At 41.4% G+C, this 16408-nt stretch overlaps 1 protein-coding gene across 3 annotated transcripts in view; it reads right to left on the bottom strand.

Moving 5' to 3' along the window:
* LOC119467420 (putative EGF-like and EMI domain-containing protein 1) overlaps positions 1-15250 on the bottom strand; it is a 558651-nt gene extending 543401 nt beyond the window's left edge. For all 3 annotated transcript variants that reach the window (XR_005195958.1, XR_005195959.1, XR_005195957.1), the window contains exon 1: positions 14737-15250. The gene's annotated coding sequence lies outside the window, so the exon portion shown is untranslated. The remainder of the gene's footprint in view (positions 1-14736) is intronic.
* Positions 15251-16408: the final 1158 nt, after the last annotated feature.

The raw sequence follows: 16408 nt of genomic DNA on the forward strand, positions 1-16408 counted from the left end.
ACAAATGTATATGATTCCACTAATAATGTGGTATCTAAAATAGTTAAACTCAGATAATTAGGCACTAGAATGGTGGTTACAAGGGACGGGGAGAGGGGAAAATAGGGAGATGCTCAAGGGATATAGAGTTTCAGTTTCGCAAGATGAAAATGTTCTCAAGATCTGCTACACGCCAATACAAATATAGTTAACACTACTGAACTGTACATTTTTAAGTGATTACAATGGTAAATTTTATGTCTTTTTTAATACAATTTAAATAATTAAAGATGGTGAAACTGAAGCATGTGCCCCCTAAAACAAAAAGGGCTTCAAGGGCCTTGAGTGCAGATGCAGCCTGTAACATCACCATCTTGGTGTAAGGCAGCTTCAGATCTGCTCTGATTATTTGCTACCCACATCCAAAACCTTCTGGCCATGAAGCCAAAGCCACATTTTTTGAAGGCAAAGTAGAGCCTTCAAATTGAATGTTCACTATGGGCAAAATTCATAAAAGGCATTTCCAGAAACTGGCAACCATACAAACATATTTTACCTCTTATTACATGTTTATAAATGTATTGAACGGTTTAAAAAAGGGTAAGTGAATGCATACGCCCAGTTATTATTGTTTTTGTATAATCTGCATCCTATTATCACTGTGACATCCAGGGATTAAAAGTAGATCATTTATCCTCTCCCTGTAACAATTTCTAGTGCAATAATCTTACGTCTTTCTGGTTTTCAATACGCTTTGATGGTATAAGCCTTCGGATCAATTTGATGTTAGTTTTAAGTTCTTTCTTTCTCTGTTTTCCCAGAGAAAATCAAATATTTTCTTTCTTCTTCCAGTAAGCAAATGATAGGGCTTCACTATTATTAACCAGAAATATTCTTCAGAGAAAAAATACTCTTTAATCGTCCCTTACCAGGAAGGGCTTAACCAAAACTGGAGCAAAACAAGACTGTTACGTTGGGCTGAAAATCCTCTACATTAAGTGATCAATGTTAATAATTGTATATAACAAGTCGTATTGGGAACACATTGTAAGTAAGGCTAATCTTTGAGGACATGTATTTTAGAACCAAAACAATATCTTAAAACATACACCAAAGTTTCAACAGACAAATGAGAAACCAGAGACCAGAGGGTGTGTTGCAGCCTCACCAGCTAATATGTAGCACAGCCAGAATAAGAACTTCCAATGCACATAATTAATTTAAGTTTGGGGTAGATTTTTTTAATGGGGGGGCAGCGGAGAAACACAAACTGAAGGTAGATTCTCAGAGACTAATTGTAATACTTGTCCCTCAATTAAATTAGAATCTAGCTATAGAAATAACGTGGGCAATAAAATAAAAGTTGACAGAAAACACCGAAATGAACTCTAAGAGACCTGAGGATTTAGATGAGAGAAAAGAGGGAGAGAGCTTTCTGATGAGATTGAAATCAGGCAATGCAACAACCTATCTTCAGGCACACCTAGCCACTATGAGGAATTCCTCAGCTGTTCAAAGAACCAAAAAAATATTTAGAGCCTTTACAACAATCACTAGGTCATTAGATTAGACTACGAGCTCTCTGGTCCTTAAATTTTAATGAGCCTGAGCCCTTTAAATGAGGCACTGAGAGCAACTTTAGATGCAAAACAATTAAAATGTTAATGGGATTTCTACTGTAAATAGATTTATGAAAGGAGGGGAACGCTGACTGTGTTGTTTCCTGACCTAGACTTGTGACTATCAGTTAGATTCAGGGAAGATTTGCTTCACAAAATAGGTAAGGCATAGCTTTCAATGGCTAATGTCTACATTTCTTATCACAAAATTTATTTTAGTATTGCATATAACATGTCTAAAGCCCAATACAAAATTATTACATTATCACATAATTGGTCAATGTGTATTGCTGTGTCTTGAGTTTTCTACTTGTTTCTTTTACATGTGGTATTCCAGTACATTTAAAGGAAAACCATGTTCATTTTTGCTCATCTCCATATATAGAGGGTTCAGAAGTTCAGAAGATAAGAAGTCGTTCTCAGCATGAGTAAACCATGAGATGCACTGAAAAATGAATTTCTGATGTGAAGATACACTTCCAGTTTATTGATGCTGAGAGTTTTTTTCTTATCTTTTGGACTTTGTAAGCTGGGACAGCCAAAGTTTGTTTAAACTTCATAATAAATAAAGAAGAAATATAATTTGACTGTTATTTTATTATTGTCATTTTCTCCAGTTTTCTCGAGATGTGAATGAGAAATAAAACTGCACAAATTTAAGGTGTATAAAGTGATGATCTGATATACATATATACCGTGTTGTCAAACAGTACCACAATCAAGTTAGTTGGCACATCTATCATCTCACCTAGTTACCTATCTTCTCCCATGGTGAGAAGATTTAAGATCTCTCTCAGCAAATTTTAAGTACACAATACAGTATTGTTAACTATAGACTATGCTGTACATTAGATCCCCACATATACTTTTGTTTATAACAAAAGCCTTCACAGCATAATAAAAATCTGCAGGTCCCACAACTTATTATTAGTACTTTGCACTTCAGAAAGGAAAAACTATTCAAAATTCAGTTACTTTCTCTTGCTTGGCATTCACTACCCTCACTCATGAAAATAGTTTCATAATAATTCATAAAAACAAAACCTCAATTCTCCTGGGATTGCTTCTTCTCTCAAGAGTAAAACTCACTAAAGCTCAGAATTACTGTCAATTCTTAATTAACCATATCAGTGAGGAGGAACATTAAACACCACTGAAAACTGTCCACTGAAGAGTGACAGAAAACATTTTCCAGATCATGAGTTGACAAGTCACATAATTTATATACTACAAGGAGCTGATTTAACAGAGTCAGCTGGAAGTGCCTTTACTAATTCCAAACACATCCTCACCATTATCACATGGTTATCACAAATAGATTTTTTAAAAGAAACTATAGATCTCCAGATACCTATGTCAAATAGAAATATCAGTTAAGATTACTGAAACAGACAAGACACGTAATTAATCCTATCTGAGAGACCTGGAAGTATTCATGAAATAGGTGGCTTTTGTGCTGGGTCTTAGAAATTGGCCTGGAAGAGACAGAGAAGGCCAGGAGTTTGCTGATAGGAAAGACACCATGGCAGAACAATCTGGAGAGCATTTGGGGACCCTAGGGTATCCTGGAGAGGGTACAGCGGCAAATCCATGGAGCCAATGATTGTGACACCATTCGCCACAGTGTATATTGTCCCCAGGACACACTGCCCTTCTAATCGCCTTCAAGGCCTTGCATGCTCTGCTCTCTTCCTATAATGAATGCATTTCTGACCCCAATCCTACCTCACCTTCAAATGCCACCACTTCCAGAAAGCTTCCCATGGTTTCCTCTCATGAATTTATTTTCTACTAATTTTAGTCCTACCTCCTTTAATGTACTTGACTATCCTACAACAAAGAACATAATACTTGATTATAAGCTCCCTGGGGGTGGAGACTCTATCTTACCCACCTCTACAGAAGAACCTAGAAAAATGGCTTGATGATTGCGATTGTGATCCTGAATTATGCCCCACTTATATTTAATTCTACTAGAGCACCAGGAATTTCTTTCTACTGTCATTTCTGGGCATGGTAATAATGATCTCAGAATGACAGCAGTTACAGAGTAAACATTTAGCCAGGCAAAAACACAGCCTGTCAACATAAGAGCACTCTATGGGAGTTTCCACTTCTTGCCATCATGACCAAAAGTAATGGCTGTGACAGTGAAGTTCTCAACTAGAATGATGTTCTTCCAATAACGTCTGTTTATGTAGCTCTAAGTCAATCATATTTTTAGTAGTGACACTTTCAACTTTACAAGTCTCTACTTTATTTAACTTCCCAGAGGCCTTCCATAGCATTTACCACTCTCTCTTTCCTTCCTCTCAGTTTCTAAACCTCCTCCTCAGGCCCTTTTCCATCTGTCCTCTGCTCGTATATTAAAACATCCAGGTTTCCTTCCTCAATGATATTTTTTCCTCACTTTTTCATATATACTTGTTTCCCACCACTTCAACAACCATATATAGCTGTAGCCCAGACCACTTTACTGAGCCTCAGGCCCCTTTAGGGGTTTTCTCTAGAATGTCTCCCACTGAGATCCCACAGACACAGAAATGCCTACACAGTCACTGCTGAACTCACCTTCTTCTCCCCTAAGGCTCCTTTCCTTTGTATTTCTGACATTCTCCACTACCCAGAGGCCCCATCAAGTCTTTCTTTCTCTCTTACCTTCATGCATTCATCTTATTGCTATTTATCTCTCAGATCTGTTCCTTGTTTTATAACCACCACTGTTTCTTTTGGTTATTAGACTCACACCACTTCTCTCTGGACTCATACAGATTCTTCTCTCCACTCATCTTGTTAAGAACATGACATATGGTTTTCCTAATGGGGAGGTCTTGCTGCCTTCTTGCATATATCCTTTTCACCAACTGGAAACAAACACCAACATCACCATCTTTACCACCCATCTAACCTCTACTCAAAGAATCAACTTAAGAAAAATAAACTCTTGAAAACCTACCCTGAGGTCCTGCATTCTTTCTTCCCACAGCTAGGTTACATGTTCTATCTCTTCCAATTTTATATTGGTAGGCTCCAGTCTGTTTGCTGATCTTCCTCCTGGTCTGAGTTGCTTAAAGAAAGGAATCACCTTACTTCCTTCTGTGTCCCCAATGCCTATCAAAGTACTTGACACTGAATAAATCTTTGCTAAACGGAAATAACAAGAAAGGATATCAGCTACATATTCAGCAACTGGTTTAGTAATTTGATTCCAGCATCAGTGGAGAAAAGACAGGTGCTTGGAATTTGAACACAGCCCCTTGTGTAAGCTCATTAAACCTCTGTATTCATCTAGTTCCAACATGTTCCTATTTATTTTAAAAGAATGAGGAAATCAAGTACTGGATTCAACAAAAGAAAAAAATTACTAGACGTAAGCCTTAGTAACACCTATGCTGCTAAAATGGGAAAGAAAAATGTTAGGGATGTTGGGAGACAATTCTTCAAGGTCTCTTGCATTTTTGCTTGTGAAAAAGCCTTGGCAGTCTTTTTCTGGAAGGATGTTTGTATAAAAAAAAAAAAACCCTGGAAGATGAAGAGAGTGTCTTTTGCCAGGGCTGAGGGCAGAGTTGCTTCCTGAGCAAGATAATTAAGTTAATTCTCCTTCTAAGAGCAAGGGTTGGGTAGGTTTTCTACCAGTCCCCTGAGAAGACTGAAGGTTGTCTAAGCTCCAGGTTCCCCATCTGCGACACAAATTCAGTATGCACAGTATCCATTGGGGCCACTCCTCATTATGTTCATGGAACTTAGCAAGGAGGCAGGGGCAAGATAAGCTGATGCAAACATGAAGCTCATGCTGCCTGCTATAGACTAAGGAACTAATAAAGTCATTTGTCTTTGCCCAGGAATCTCATGTCTTCTAGCAGTAACTATGAACTGTGGCAGACTAACTTACTACCTTGAGGGTAGAGTAAAATCTTAGACCCATCACAAATCTTGAGTAGCAGAAGGAGACTACAGGCAAATTTTAAAAAGAAAACGCAAAAAAATTTAAAAACCCAGGTGTTCAAACAAATGTTTATAAAAATTGAATAATGCCAGAAAGATAAAGCCTTGAATACAGTGTGGTAATTAACTGCTCAGATTCTACAGTCAGACAGACTGGGTTTATCCTAGCTTTATTACTTTTTAACTGTCTATATGACCTCTCTCCTGAGCTTCATAATCTTATATATAGTTTCTCCAGAAAACCTTAACTTCTCTGGACTTCAATTTCTACATCAGAAATGTTGATACAAATATTATCTTCCGATAGGGCTGTGGTAAGAATTAAATGAGTTAAAATATGCAAAGTACTTAAATAATTCCTGGCACATACTATGTGCTATTTAAGAACAATATTATGAATCCTTGAGCTTATTTCATGGATAATCCGAGTTCTTAAGAAAGGAAATGATGTTGCTAGATCTTTGCTTTAAAAATCAATCTTGATAAAAACTAAATAGAATATATAATAAAAATAAAGAGGATTGACAGGATATGAAAAAGAAGATCAATGAAGAGATAATTGTAGTAGCCTTGGAGTAAAAATAGCATAACAGGTTTAAGTGTTGGCATCAAGAATAGGAACTAATTCAGGAGATATTTTGTTGCAGGTGTTGGCAGAATTTAGCAACTGATAGGAATATAAATATTAAATTTATCCAATTGCCATACACAAAAGCCTTTTCACAACCGTCTTACCTAAAGCTCATAATAAAACTACAATATAAACTGGGAGACAAGTAACAGAGATTTTAAAAAATTCAAATAAGACAAAGGAGAAGATGGACAAAGCACCTGAGAAGAAGATGTTGAAGTAGATAATAATGACTAGAGATGATCTAAGGACATTTTGCATCTGAAATCCATGGAGATGATAAATCTATAGTTGAAAATGCAAATCTGTATCTCCAAAGAGACTGGGGCTGGATATACAGATCTGGGTCTCATAAAAATAGCACATATGATGGAAGCCAGTAGGAAGAGCTAAGCTAGTTAATACATAAAGAATGGAAAGAGAAATAAAGATAGAAGGGGAGAATGCAGACACCAATGGAGGAGGAGAACTACAGATGATACTACACGTACAAAGGAAAAGTACAAGATGTAAAGAAAAAAAAAAGTAGAAAATAGGAATTAGTAATGTCACATGCTATGGAATAATAAGGGTTGGGCAAATTCTGAAAAGAGGGTACCCTCTGAAAAGGAAGTTCAGCAGAGGAGACCACAATGTAATGGGTTAAATGACTGATAATTAGAAAAAAAAAATACAAAGGAAGCAGCATTAATGAGCTGTTCTTAAGCAGTGGAAGGTGAAGGAGAGAAGAAGCAAAGTCAACACAGACCTGTATATAGACAAGACATATTATAGACATAGAGTAGGGACTGATGTAGAATGGAAGACTTGAATATGATTGGAAGAAGAGAAAAATCAGTGGAATGGAAAGAGATGAAAATTAAAGATAAAAAAGAAATGACAGAGAAAATATTTTTAATATGGGATCTAGAACATACAGAGTAAGGATTACCTTGAAAGAAGAGTGGTAAATGTATTTCTATGAAACATAGAAGAAAGAAGAAAAGTAAACATAAGTAAATAATATTAAAACTGAGGACAGGGACACTAAGAAAATCCATATAATAAAATGTAAATATCATCAATAAAGTATGAACTGGAATTGGCTACTAAAACTAAAGGGCAAAAGTTTGAGTCTACTTGGGGAGAATAGGAGCAAGAGCAGCTACTACTGAATTTAGGTAAACAGATCCAGACTAAGTAAAAAGATCAGAGAGTCTCATAGTTTAAGACCATATGAAGGAAAAGTCAAAGGTAAAGGGAACAGCACAGATCATGGAGATTATGAACAGAGCTCTAGAGCTAGACAGGATGGGTCCATAGCCTGTTCTACCACTTCTCAGCTATGAAACTTCATGAGAGCTACCTAACCTCTTGGTACAGTTTGGCTCTGTGTGTCCACTCAAATCTCATCACATATTGTAACATGTATGTGTCAAAAGAGGGACCTGGTGGAAGGCGACTGGATCATGAGGGTATTTCTCCCATGCTGTTCTCATGATAGTGAGAGTTCTCATGAAATTTGATGGTTTAAAAGTGTTTGACAATTCCATTCTCTCTCTCTCCGTCACCCTCTCTCTCTTCTGCCACCATGTAAGATGTGCCTTGCTTCCCCTTCACCTTCTGCCATGATTGTAAGTTTCCTGAGTCCTCCCCAGCCATGCAGAACTGTGAGTCAATTAAACCTCTTTCCTTTATAAATCACCCAGTCTCAGGTTATTCTTTATAGCAATGTGAAAACAGGCAAACACAGAAAACTGGTACCAGGATAGTGGGGTACTGCTATAAAGAGAGCCTGAAAATGTGGAAGCAACTTTGGATCTGAGTAACAGGCAGAGGTTGAAATCGTTTGCAGGGCTCAGAAGAAGACAGGAAGATCTGAGAATGTTTGAAACTTCCTACAGACAATGGTCTTGGTCAAAATGCTGATAGTGATGTGGACAATGAAGTCCAGGGTGAGGTGGTCTCAGATAGAGAGGTGGAACTTATTGGGAAATGGAGCACAGGTCGCTCTTAATGTGCTTTAGCTTGCTATGCTTTGGCAAAAATGCCCAAATCTCTAGGGCAATTTGCCCCTGTCCTCGATATCTGTTGAACTTTGAACTTGAGAGAGATGATCTTAGGGTATCTGGCAGAAGAAATTTCTAAGCAGCAAAGTGTTCAAGATGTAGCCTGGCTTTTTCTGAAAGTATACAGTCATATGTATTCACAAAGAGATGATCTGAAGCCAGAACTTATTTTTTAAAAGGGAAGCACAGCATAAAAGTTTAGAAAATTTGCAGACTGACCTATGGGTAGAAAAGAGAAACCCATTTTCTGGGGAGATATTCAAGTTGCAGCTGCAGAAACGTGCATAAGTAAACTGAAGTCAAATGTTAATTGCCAAGACACAGGGATGATGTCTCCAGGGCATTTCAGAGATTTTTATGGCAGCCCCTCCCATCATGGGTCCAGAGGCCAAAGGGGGAAAAATGGCTTCCTAGCCAGGACCAGTGCCCTGCAGCTCTGTGCATCCTTGAGCTATAGAGCCCTGAGTCCCAGCCACAGGTAAAAGGGCCCGAGGTACAACTTGGACCATGGCTTTAGAGGATGCAAGCCCCAAGCCTTGGCAGCTTCCACATGATATTGTGCCTCAGGGTGCATAGAAGAGCTGAGGTTTGGAAACCTCTGCCGGAATTTCAGAGGATGTATGGAAACACTTGGATGTCCAGGCAGAAGTCTGCTACAGGAGCACAGCCCTCATGGAGAACCCCTACTAGGGCAGTGCAGAGGGAAAATGTGGGGTTAAAGCCCTCACACAGGGCTCCTACTGGGGCACTGCCTAGCGGAGCTTTGGCAAGAGGGCCACTGTCCTCCAGACACCAGAATGGTGAATCCCCAACAGCTTGCACCATGTGCCTGGCAAGACTGCAGGCAGTCAACACCAGCCCGTGAAAGCAGCTGTGGGGGCTGTACCCTGCAAAGCCACAGAGGCAGAGCTGCCCAAGGCCTTAAGAGCCCACCTCTTGTGTCAGCATGCTCTGAATGTGAGACATGGAGTTAAAGGAGATAATTTTGGAGCTTTAAAATGTAACAACTGCTTTTTTGGGTTTTGGGCATGCATAAAGCCTATAGCCCTTTGTTTTGGCAAATTTCTCCCATTTGAAATGGGAGCATTTACCCCATGCCTGGACCCCCATTGTATCTTGGAAGCAACTAACTTGCCTTTGATTTTACATGCTCGTAGGTAGAATGAACTTAACTTGTGCCAGATGAGACTTTAAACTTGGACTTTTGAATTAATGCTGGAGTGAGTTTAGACTTTGGAGGACTGTTAGGAAGGCAATATTATGTTTTGAAATGTGAGAAGGATATGAGATTTGTAAGGGAACAAAAGCAGAATGATATAGCTTAGCTTTATGTCCCCACCCAACTCATCTCGAATTGTCATCCCCATGTGTTAAGGGATGGACCTGATGGGAGGTGATTAGATCATGGGAGCCATTTCCCCCACCCTGTTCTCATGATAGTGAGTTCTCGAGATCTAATGATTTAAAAGTGTTTTGGCAGTTCCCTCCGTGTTCTCTCTTCTCTCTCTCTCCTGCCACCATATAAGATATGCCTTGCTTCCCCTTGACCTTCTGCCATGATTGTGAGTTTCCTGAGGTCACCCCAGCCATGTAGAACTTTGAGTCAATTAAACCTCTTTCCTTTATACATTACCCAGTCTCAGGTAGTTCTCTATAGTAGTTTGAAAATGGACTAATACACCTGTCTATGTCTGAGTGACCTCGTCTGAAAAGATGATGATGTTCTCTATCTTATATGCTTGTTGATGGCTTCTTGTTAGGATTAAAGATATTAATACACAAACTGCTTTAAAAAATGTTTTATCCATAGAGAATGCACACAGCCTTCTCTTCTCAAATTCATTTTCTGCTCATTTAATGTGCCTGATCTCAAAAGAAAAAAACTATTTTCCAATTAATTTAAATGAAGGAGTAAACCCAGACCATGTTTAAATTATGCGTAAGTTTAAGGAGATTATTGGCCTTGTGTGGTGGCTCATGCCTGTAATACCAGCACTTTGGGAGGCTAAAGTGGGCAGATCACTTGAGGTAAGGAATTCAAGACCAGCCCGGCCAACATGGAAACCCTTACTCTACTAAAAATACAAAAATTAGCTGAACATGGTTGGCATGTACAAGTAGTCTCAGCTACTCAAGAGGCTGAGGCACAAGAATCGCTTGAACCAAGGAGGCAGAGGTTGCTGTGAGCCCAGATCACACCACTGTACTCCATCCAGGGCAATAGAGTGAAACATTGTCTCAAAATTAGGTAAATAAATAAATAAGAAAGTATTAGCCCCAGATATCTCTAGTTCACTCATGCTATGCTCTGAATCACTGTTTCCTCCTAAAATTCCTTTGTTGAAACCCTAACTCCCAATGTGAAGTTATTAGGAAATGGTGCCTTTGAGAAGTGATTAAATCATGAGGGTAGAGCCTCCATGAGTGAAATTAATGTATGCCCAAGGGAGCTCCTTTACCCCTTGCATCACATGAGGACAAAGCTAGATCTGTGAACCAGAAATCAGGCTCTACAAGACGTCAGATGTGCCAAAATCCAGGATTCTGAGAAATCTTGGATTTCTCGGTCACCAGAACCATAAAAAATAAGTGTTTGTTGTTTAAAAGCCACCCAGTTTATGGTATTCTGTTACACCAGCCCAAATGAACTAAGACAGCTCAATTTCAGGCTTTATGATATCAAAGTTTAAAAAATAATAATAACAAAGAAAAAATTCCAGCACGTGTGGGGACAACAGACAACTTTGCCACTCTCCTTCACTATTTCAAATTATTATCATAGACTACTGACTGGCTCCATTTCCAGACTCATTGGTTCTTCATAAATCTAAGTCACTGTCACACTCTCTCTGATGCTAAATTTCTATATTAATTACAGAAGCCTGAGGTGAAACATAGTTCTATGTATGTGTGTTGCAGGAGAGAGGTAGATAGTATCATATCAGGCATATTTGGGATTTGTATGTCAAAACTGCCTGTACTATCTTAGATGATGGAAGTGAGATGTCCTACATAGACTACTACTGAGTCACAAAGTAGCCACGTTATATAATATATATTATATCATATAATATATATGATATCAGAGAAATCCAAGTATCCCAACCCCCAAGAGCTTAAGTACTTCATCTTCCTTTATTCATTTCTGCCTGCCATGATATCTGCAACACTCCCATGTTTACTACTTTTCATTAGGCTGCATAAAATAATTATGCAAGTGTTTACAAGAGTATGTTACAAAGGATAAATTTTAATAGAGTGCATTACAGCCAATCATTTTCCTTTGGTGTCTCAAAGATCTAGATTAGAGTTTTTTTCCTCCTATTTAATCCTTTAGAAAATATTTGCAGAGTACCATTAACATTGTAGAGTACTATTAACATTAACATAAGTAAATTCTTCAATATCCCTTTATCAAAATACCATTACTAGTTACAACTCTCCAATTTCTAATGCACTTGCCACGGAAAACTTTTCCCACTCTATAATACCCACTTTAAACCTACCCCCTCATTTTAATACTTAAGTACTTACAGCCTTGAGAAGAGGAACCTTTCCTATGAAGACACTCAGTAAGGAGGAGACAAATCAGATCTTCCTTGTGAGGAACTATCCTACCCATAGCAGGACATGCCAGTCTCTCACCATACCCACCACAGAATGCCAACAGAACCCTATGACTATGGCAACAATCAAAAAAGGTTATACAGGTGTCTCAATAACCACTAGGTAGAAGGTACCAGCCCTACTCCCACTGAAAATGCATTAAAGTGATTAAAAAGGACTTAAAAACAGAGCCTGCACCTGAGTGGTCCGAAGTGGACTACATGTGTTAAGAACTTCGGCTCCGGAATCAAACTGCCTGGGTCCAGATCTTCTGAATTTTTGAAATGTAACTTAAGCGTAATGTGTCTCTTTCTTTGTCATATAATGGTATAATAATATGCCTACCTCATAGGGCATTTCTAGGAGTAAATGAAAAAATAAAGGTAAAGTAGCTAGGAATTTGCCTGGCATATAAGAATTCAAACAGATTATTCGTGATTTCTAATGCATCCATACATAATAGGAGCCTAAGCACTCTTCCTGAAATACTGATTTTATGAATCTGCCTAATATTAGTTATTCAAGATTTCCTAAATGTGATAAGACAAGGTCATCAGACACATCAATTATAATTAGAGTTGGAATATTCATGTCATTCATCTTTGATTTCTTAAAAAAGAATTATTTGAAAATGAGCTTACCTTCAGAGGAATGCACCATAAACATAATGCATTGATTTTAGGCTGTTGGTTAGCTGCACGATCATTTCTTATTTTCACTTGTCACCCCAGCTCCCAAATCTGCTAAAGTATGAGTTTAGCTACATAAAACTTTTACCTGTGCTAATGACCTATAAGTGCCAGTCAGTAAGATGATGAGTTCTCATTAGTGGTCTTCACCTCATTAGAAGCCTGCTGTCACTGATAATGGACCTCAGAGGTCAATACAAATCTCAGGAAGAATTCCCTTTAATTTAGTAGAGAGACAGGTGTGCGGAAGCCAAGTGCTATCTATACACGGCTGCATTGCACATGCCTACAACAATTGCAAAGTCATCTGAAGAAACCTAGCACTAAATCCCAAAACGATTCCTGCTCAAGAAACCACTATACCAAGGAGAAGTACAAAATTTAGATTTTTTCCTATCAAGATTTCAGAAAGTACTAAGAGTCATTAGATTGATCTCAATAACTTCCTGGGAAAAGCATCTGTATTAAACACCGAAGAATTTAATTTTTTTGAGAATTTATGTATATATGATCTCTCACTTGATAAATAAATGAGCTGCAGTAACAGTCTCCTTAAAAGAAAAAAAATGCAGTGTCATTCCTCCAGCTTTTTCAACAAAAGAGTCAATATTGAAACCTGAGGTAAAACAGCCAAACAATGTCAAAAGTAATGTGGGTATTTCTGTTATTTCTCAGTTCCTCTCCAAAGGAACTGTTCTGTCTCAGTGTGTATGGGTGATTTTGTGGCAAATTAGCCAATCCAGGATCCACTTAAAGGCACTTGTAAAGGTAAGAGCATGGCTACTCTGCAAGCTTTCTGAAAAACAGTTTCTAAGAAGTGCAGGCTTACATGCACAAGCTATCCAAAGTGAGATGTGTTTTCTGAGAGAAACTGAAGAAGAAAAGTCTAAATCAACCTTCTCTTCAAAATAAACAAGACACATCAATTCAAGAGAAATCACAGACACAGAAACGTGGCATTTCTGCCAAATACATATTTACAAACTATGTAGGCAAGAAGTTCTGAGATGCCACTGACACCCTGGCCATGTGTCAAGATTTATACTTAGTGACATTTGCAGGAACCAGGTAGCAAACTGAATCTCACATGAAAGGAATGAAATATGGAAATGTAAACCGAACCCCCAAATCGCGTTTTTCTTACAGGAAAAAGCAAATCCCCAGAGATCTGTGAATGGCTTTGTGTACTTATCTAAGCCATTTTTCTATAATAAAATATTCACATTTCAGAAAGGCAAAGGTGAAGCAAAGTAGTGGCAAAATGGCAAACATGTTTAAACGTTCAAAGTACTCTGGTGTCTATTCATAACCGCTCAGGAGCAGAAATCGAAAAACAGAATTAGATCTGGCTTCTCTCTCAGGCGGTTCGATGATGATTCCGCTGATGCTACAGAATTCAGGGAAAACTTCTCCAGCCAGTCAAGAGGACCAGGCAATTTGTAAAGACTTAGACTTCCCGTGAGCTCCTCGCTATGGCTGACACGGTGACAAGAATTATCTCCCAGCTTTCATGATTTCTAATCCGGAACGAAACCATGCCCCTCCCGAAACGATGCGTTTGAGTCACCTTCCTCCTAACTCTTCAGTTCTCTACTAAGGGCACTAGCAACCAAGCAGCCGAACATTCAATCTTTCACACACTCAGCTCCTCACTTGGGCAGAAGAGCCGGGATTTTGCCTCTCGTCAAACCTGTGGAATAAACCACTCCGTCCGACTCGGTGATACTTCTCAAAAAATGAAAAAAAAAAAAATCCTTCTTTCTTTATACATGTATTCTTATACATGTGCACACATTCATTGGTCTCTACAAAGAAAAAAATGTCAAACTCGCTGTTCGACAGGATTTCATTCACAACCTTTTCACAAAGTGGTAGCCGTTAGCCAATTACTCTTCAAACAAAAAATTAACACACACGCACACACACACACACACCCAAACCTTGAGGAAAAAAATCTGTCAGGTGCCGAGAAAGTACAGAGTGGAGAGCACAAGGGCCCCGGTCGCGGTCTCCACTCCCGGGCTGGAGCTCCCCAAGGACGCGCTGGGGACCGCGCTCAGCCCGGGGCAGCCCACAGCCCCGGCAGGTGTCGGCCCTCACCTCCTGCCCCCACCCGCTCCCGGGCTCGGGCCGCGGGGTCCGCAGCAGGTCTGGGGTGGGGCGGGGCGCGCGGTCGTCTGCTCTCTCGGAGCGTTCCGGAGCGCGCGGGCGCCACTTACATGGCGGGACGGAGCTGTAGGGCGCTTCCTGGCGGCCAGCCGACAACCGCCCAGGCGCAGAAGCACCAGCGCCGCCGTCGCGAGGACGCCTCGGCGAGGCTGATCCGCCCGGGCCGCCGCCCCGGCTGTGCGCGGCGCGCCGTTCTGGCTCCGCAAGTGCGAACCCAGCGCAGAAGTTGGGCTCGTCAGGCAGAAGTTGGTGTGCCGGGCTCGCGGGGCTGGCGCGGTGCGTCTCTCCGCGGAGGGAACCGCAGCAGCGCGGCCCCACCAGGCGTCACAGGCGGCTGGGAGCATGAGGGGAGCGGCCGGGCGAGCCCCAGAGGCTGGGTGGCCGCTGAGCTCTGCCTGCCCCTGCTCCGCCGGGAGCGACTGAAGCCGAGTGAGCCCAGCGGCCCGGCAGCCCCCGCAGCCCCGGTGCCATGGAAACGCGCTCGCCGCCCTCCCGCCCCAGCCCCTCCGGAGCGCTTAAAGAGACAGCCCCGCCGCCAGCGCGGGCTCGAGGCGCTGCCGGGCGTCCCCCACGCCCTGCGCCCTCCTCGCCCCCTCCTCGTCACCCAGGCGCGGCGGGGGCTGGGCGCTGGGGCCTGGAAGGGCAGTTGGGACGCAAAATAAGGGGCTTCGCTCGGTACTCAGCCTAACTCTGCTCCCACCTCTTCCTACCCGCCCCCTCCCGGCGCACACACTCTGATCCCCACAAGGAGCCCGAGCAGCCCGGGCTTTTTCCCTTCGTGCATCGGCCGGCTCAGAACCAAACCAGCTGTGCACAAGCAGAGGCCAAAAGAAGGCTGGCTGACTTTTGATTCTCTTGTTCTGCTTGCTCCCCATCCCGAGTCTGGGGAGTCGGTCAGAACACTAGGCTGAGGGAAGTGTGTTTGAAGTGGGAACCAACTGGCAGTTGATTGAATCCAACCTGCCAAGCCGACAGTTGCAGGACACATCGCCGGCTCATCCAGAAACCCTCCTCACTCAAAACGGGGTCATCTCTCTTCGTTTTATTTGGCTGTAAGCTCACCCCCCTTTAGGCACCAGATTTCAAAGGAGGAGCCAACGCTTTTACAAACTTACTCCCTCCTTTTCGTCAAACCAGCTCCTTTCTCCCCAAATATAAGGAGGAGCAGCCAGCCGTGGCCCCTCCAGAGAGGAACAGCGTCCGCTCCGGCTCGGAACGGGAAGCTCAGGGTGCGGGGCTGCCACGCGCAGCCTGGGACGCACCGCCAAGCGCGAGGCAGTCGCCAGCAGCTCAGGCCGTAGGCCGTGCCTCTGCCCGGCGCCAGCTGCTGTCTGGAAGGCAGCAAACCTCTGGAGTCCGTTTCGTGGAAATAAAAAGCTATGGTGCATCGTGCCCTCCAACAAAGGACAGTCCAGGCTCCGAAGCCATAATCTACTGTTTATCCCTGAAAAATATGGATCAATCCACAGTGGAAAGACTTTTTTCTTTGAATCCTAAACTTACCCCAAGTGGCTCTCCAGTGACTCATTCATAGTCAAAAACGGTACTTAAAGTGGCACCACCTGATTTCCTCAGTTCTGGGAGCCCTAAAAGGACCTTTCCCAAATGGTTATTTGGACTCCCTCTTGTCCTGCATATTTGAAATAACCATCTGGCTCTTAGTTTCCGTCTTTTGAGCCTTTGTTCCCTTTTCTTTCTTTCTTTTTTGTTTTTTTTTTGTTT

This window comes from Cebus imitator, unplaced genomic scaffold, assembly GCF_001604975.1.
Source record: "Cebus imitator isolate Cc_AM_T3 unplaced genomic scaffold, Cebus_imitator-1.0 Scaffold287, whole genome shotgun sequence".
Classification (NCBI taxonomy): domain Eukaryota; kingdom Metazoa; phylum Chordata; class Mammalia; order Primates; family Cebidae; genus Cebus; species Cebus imitator.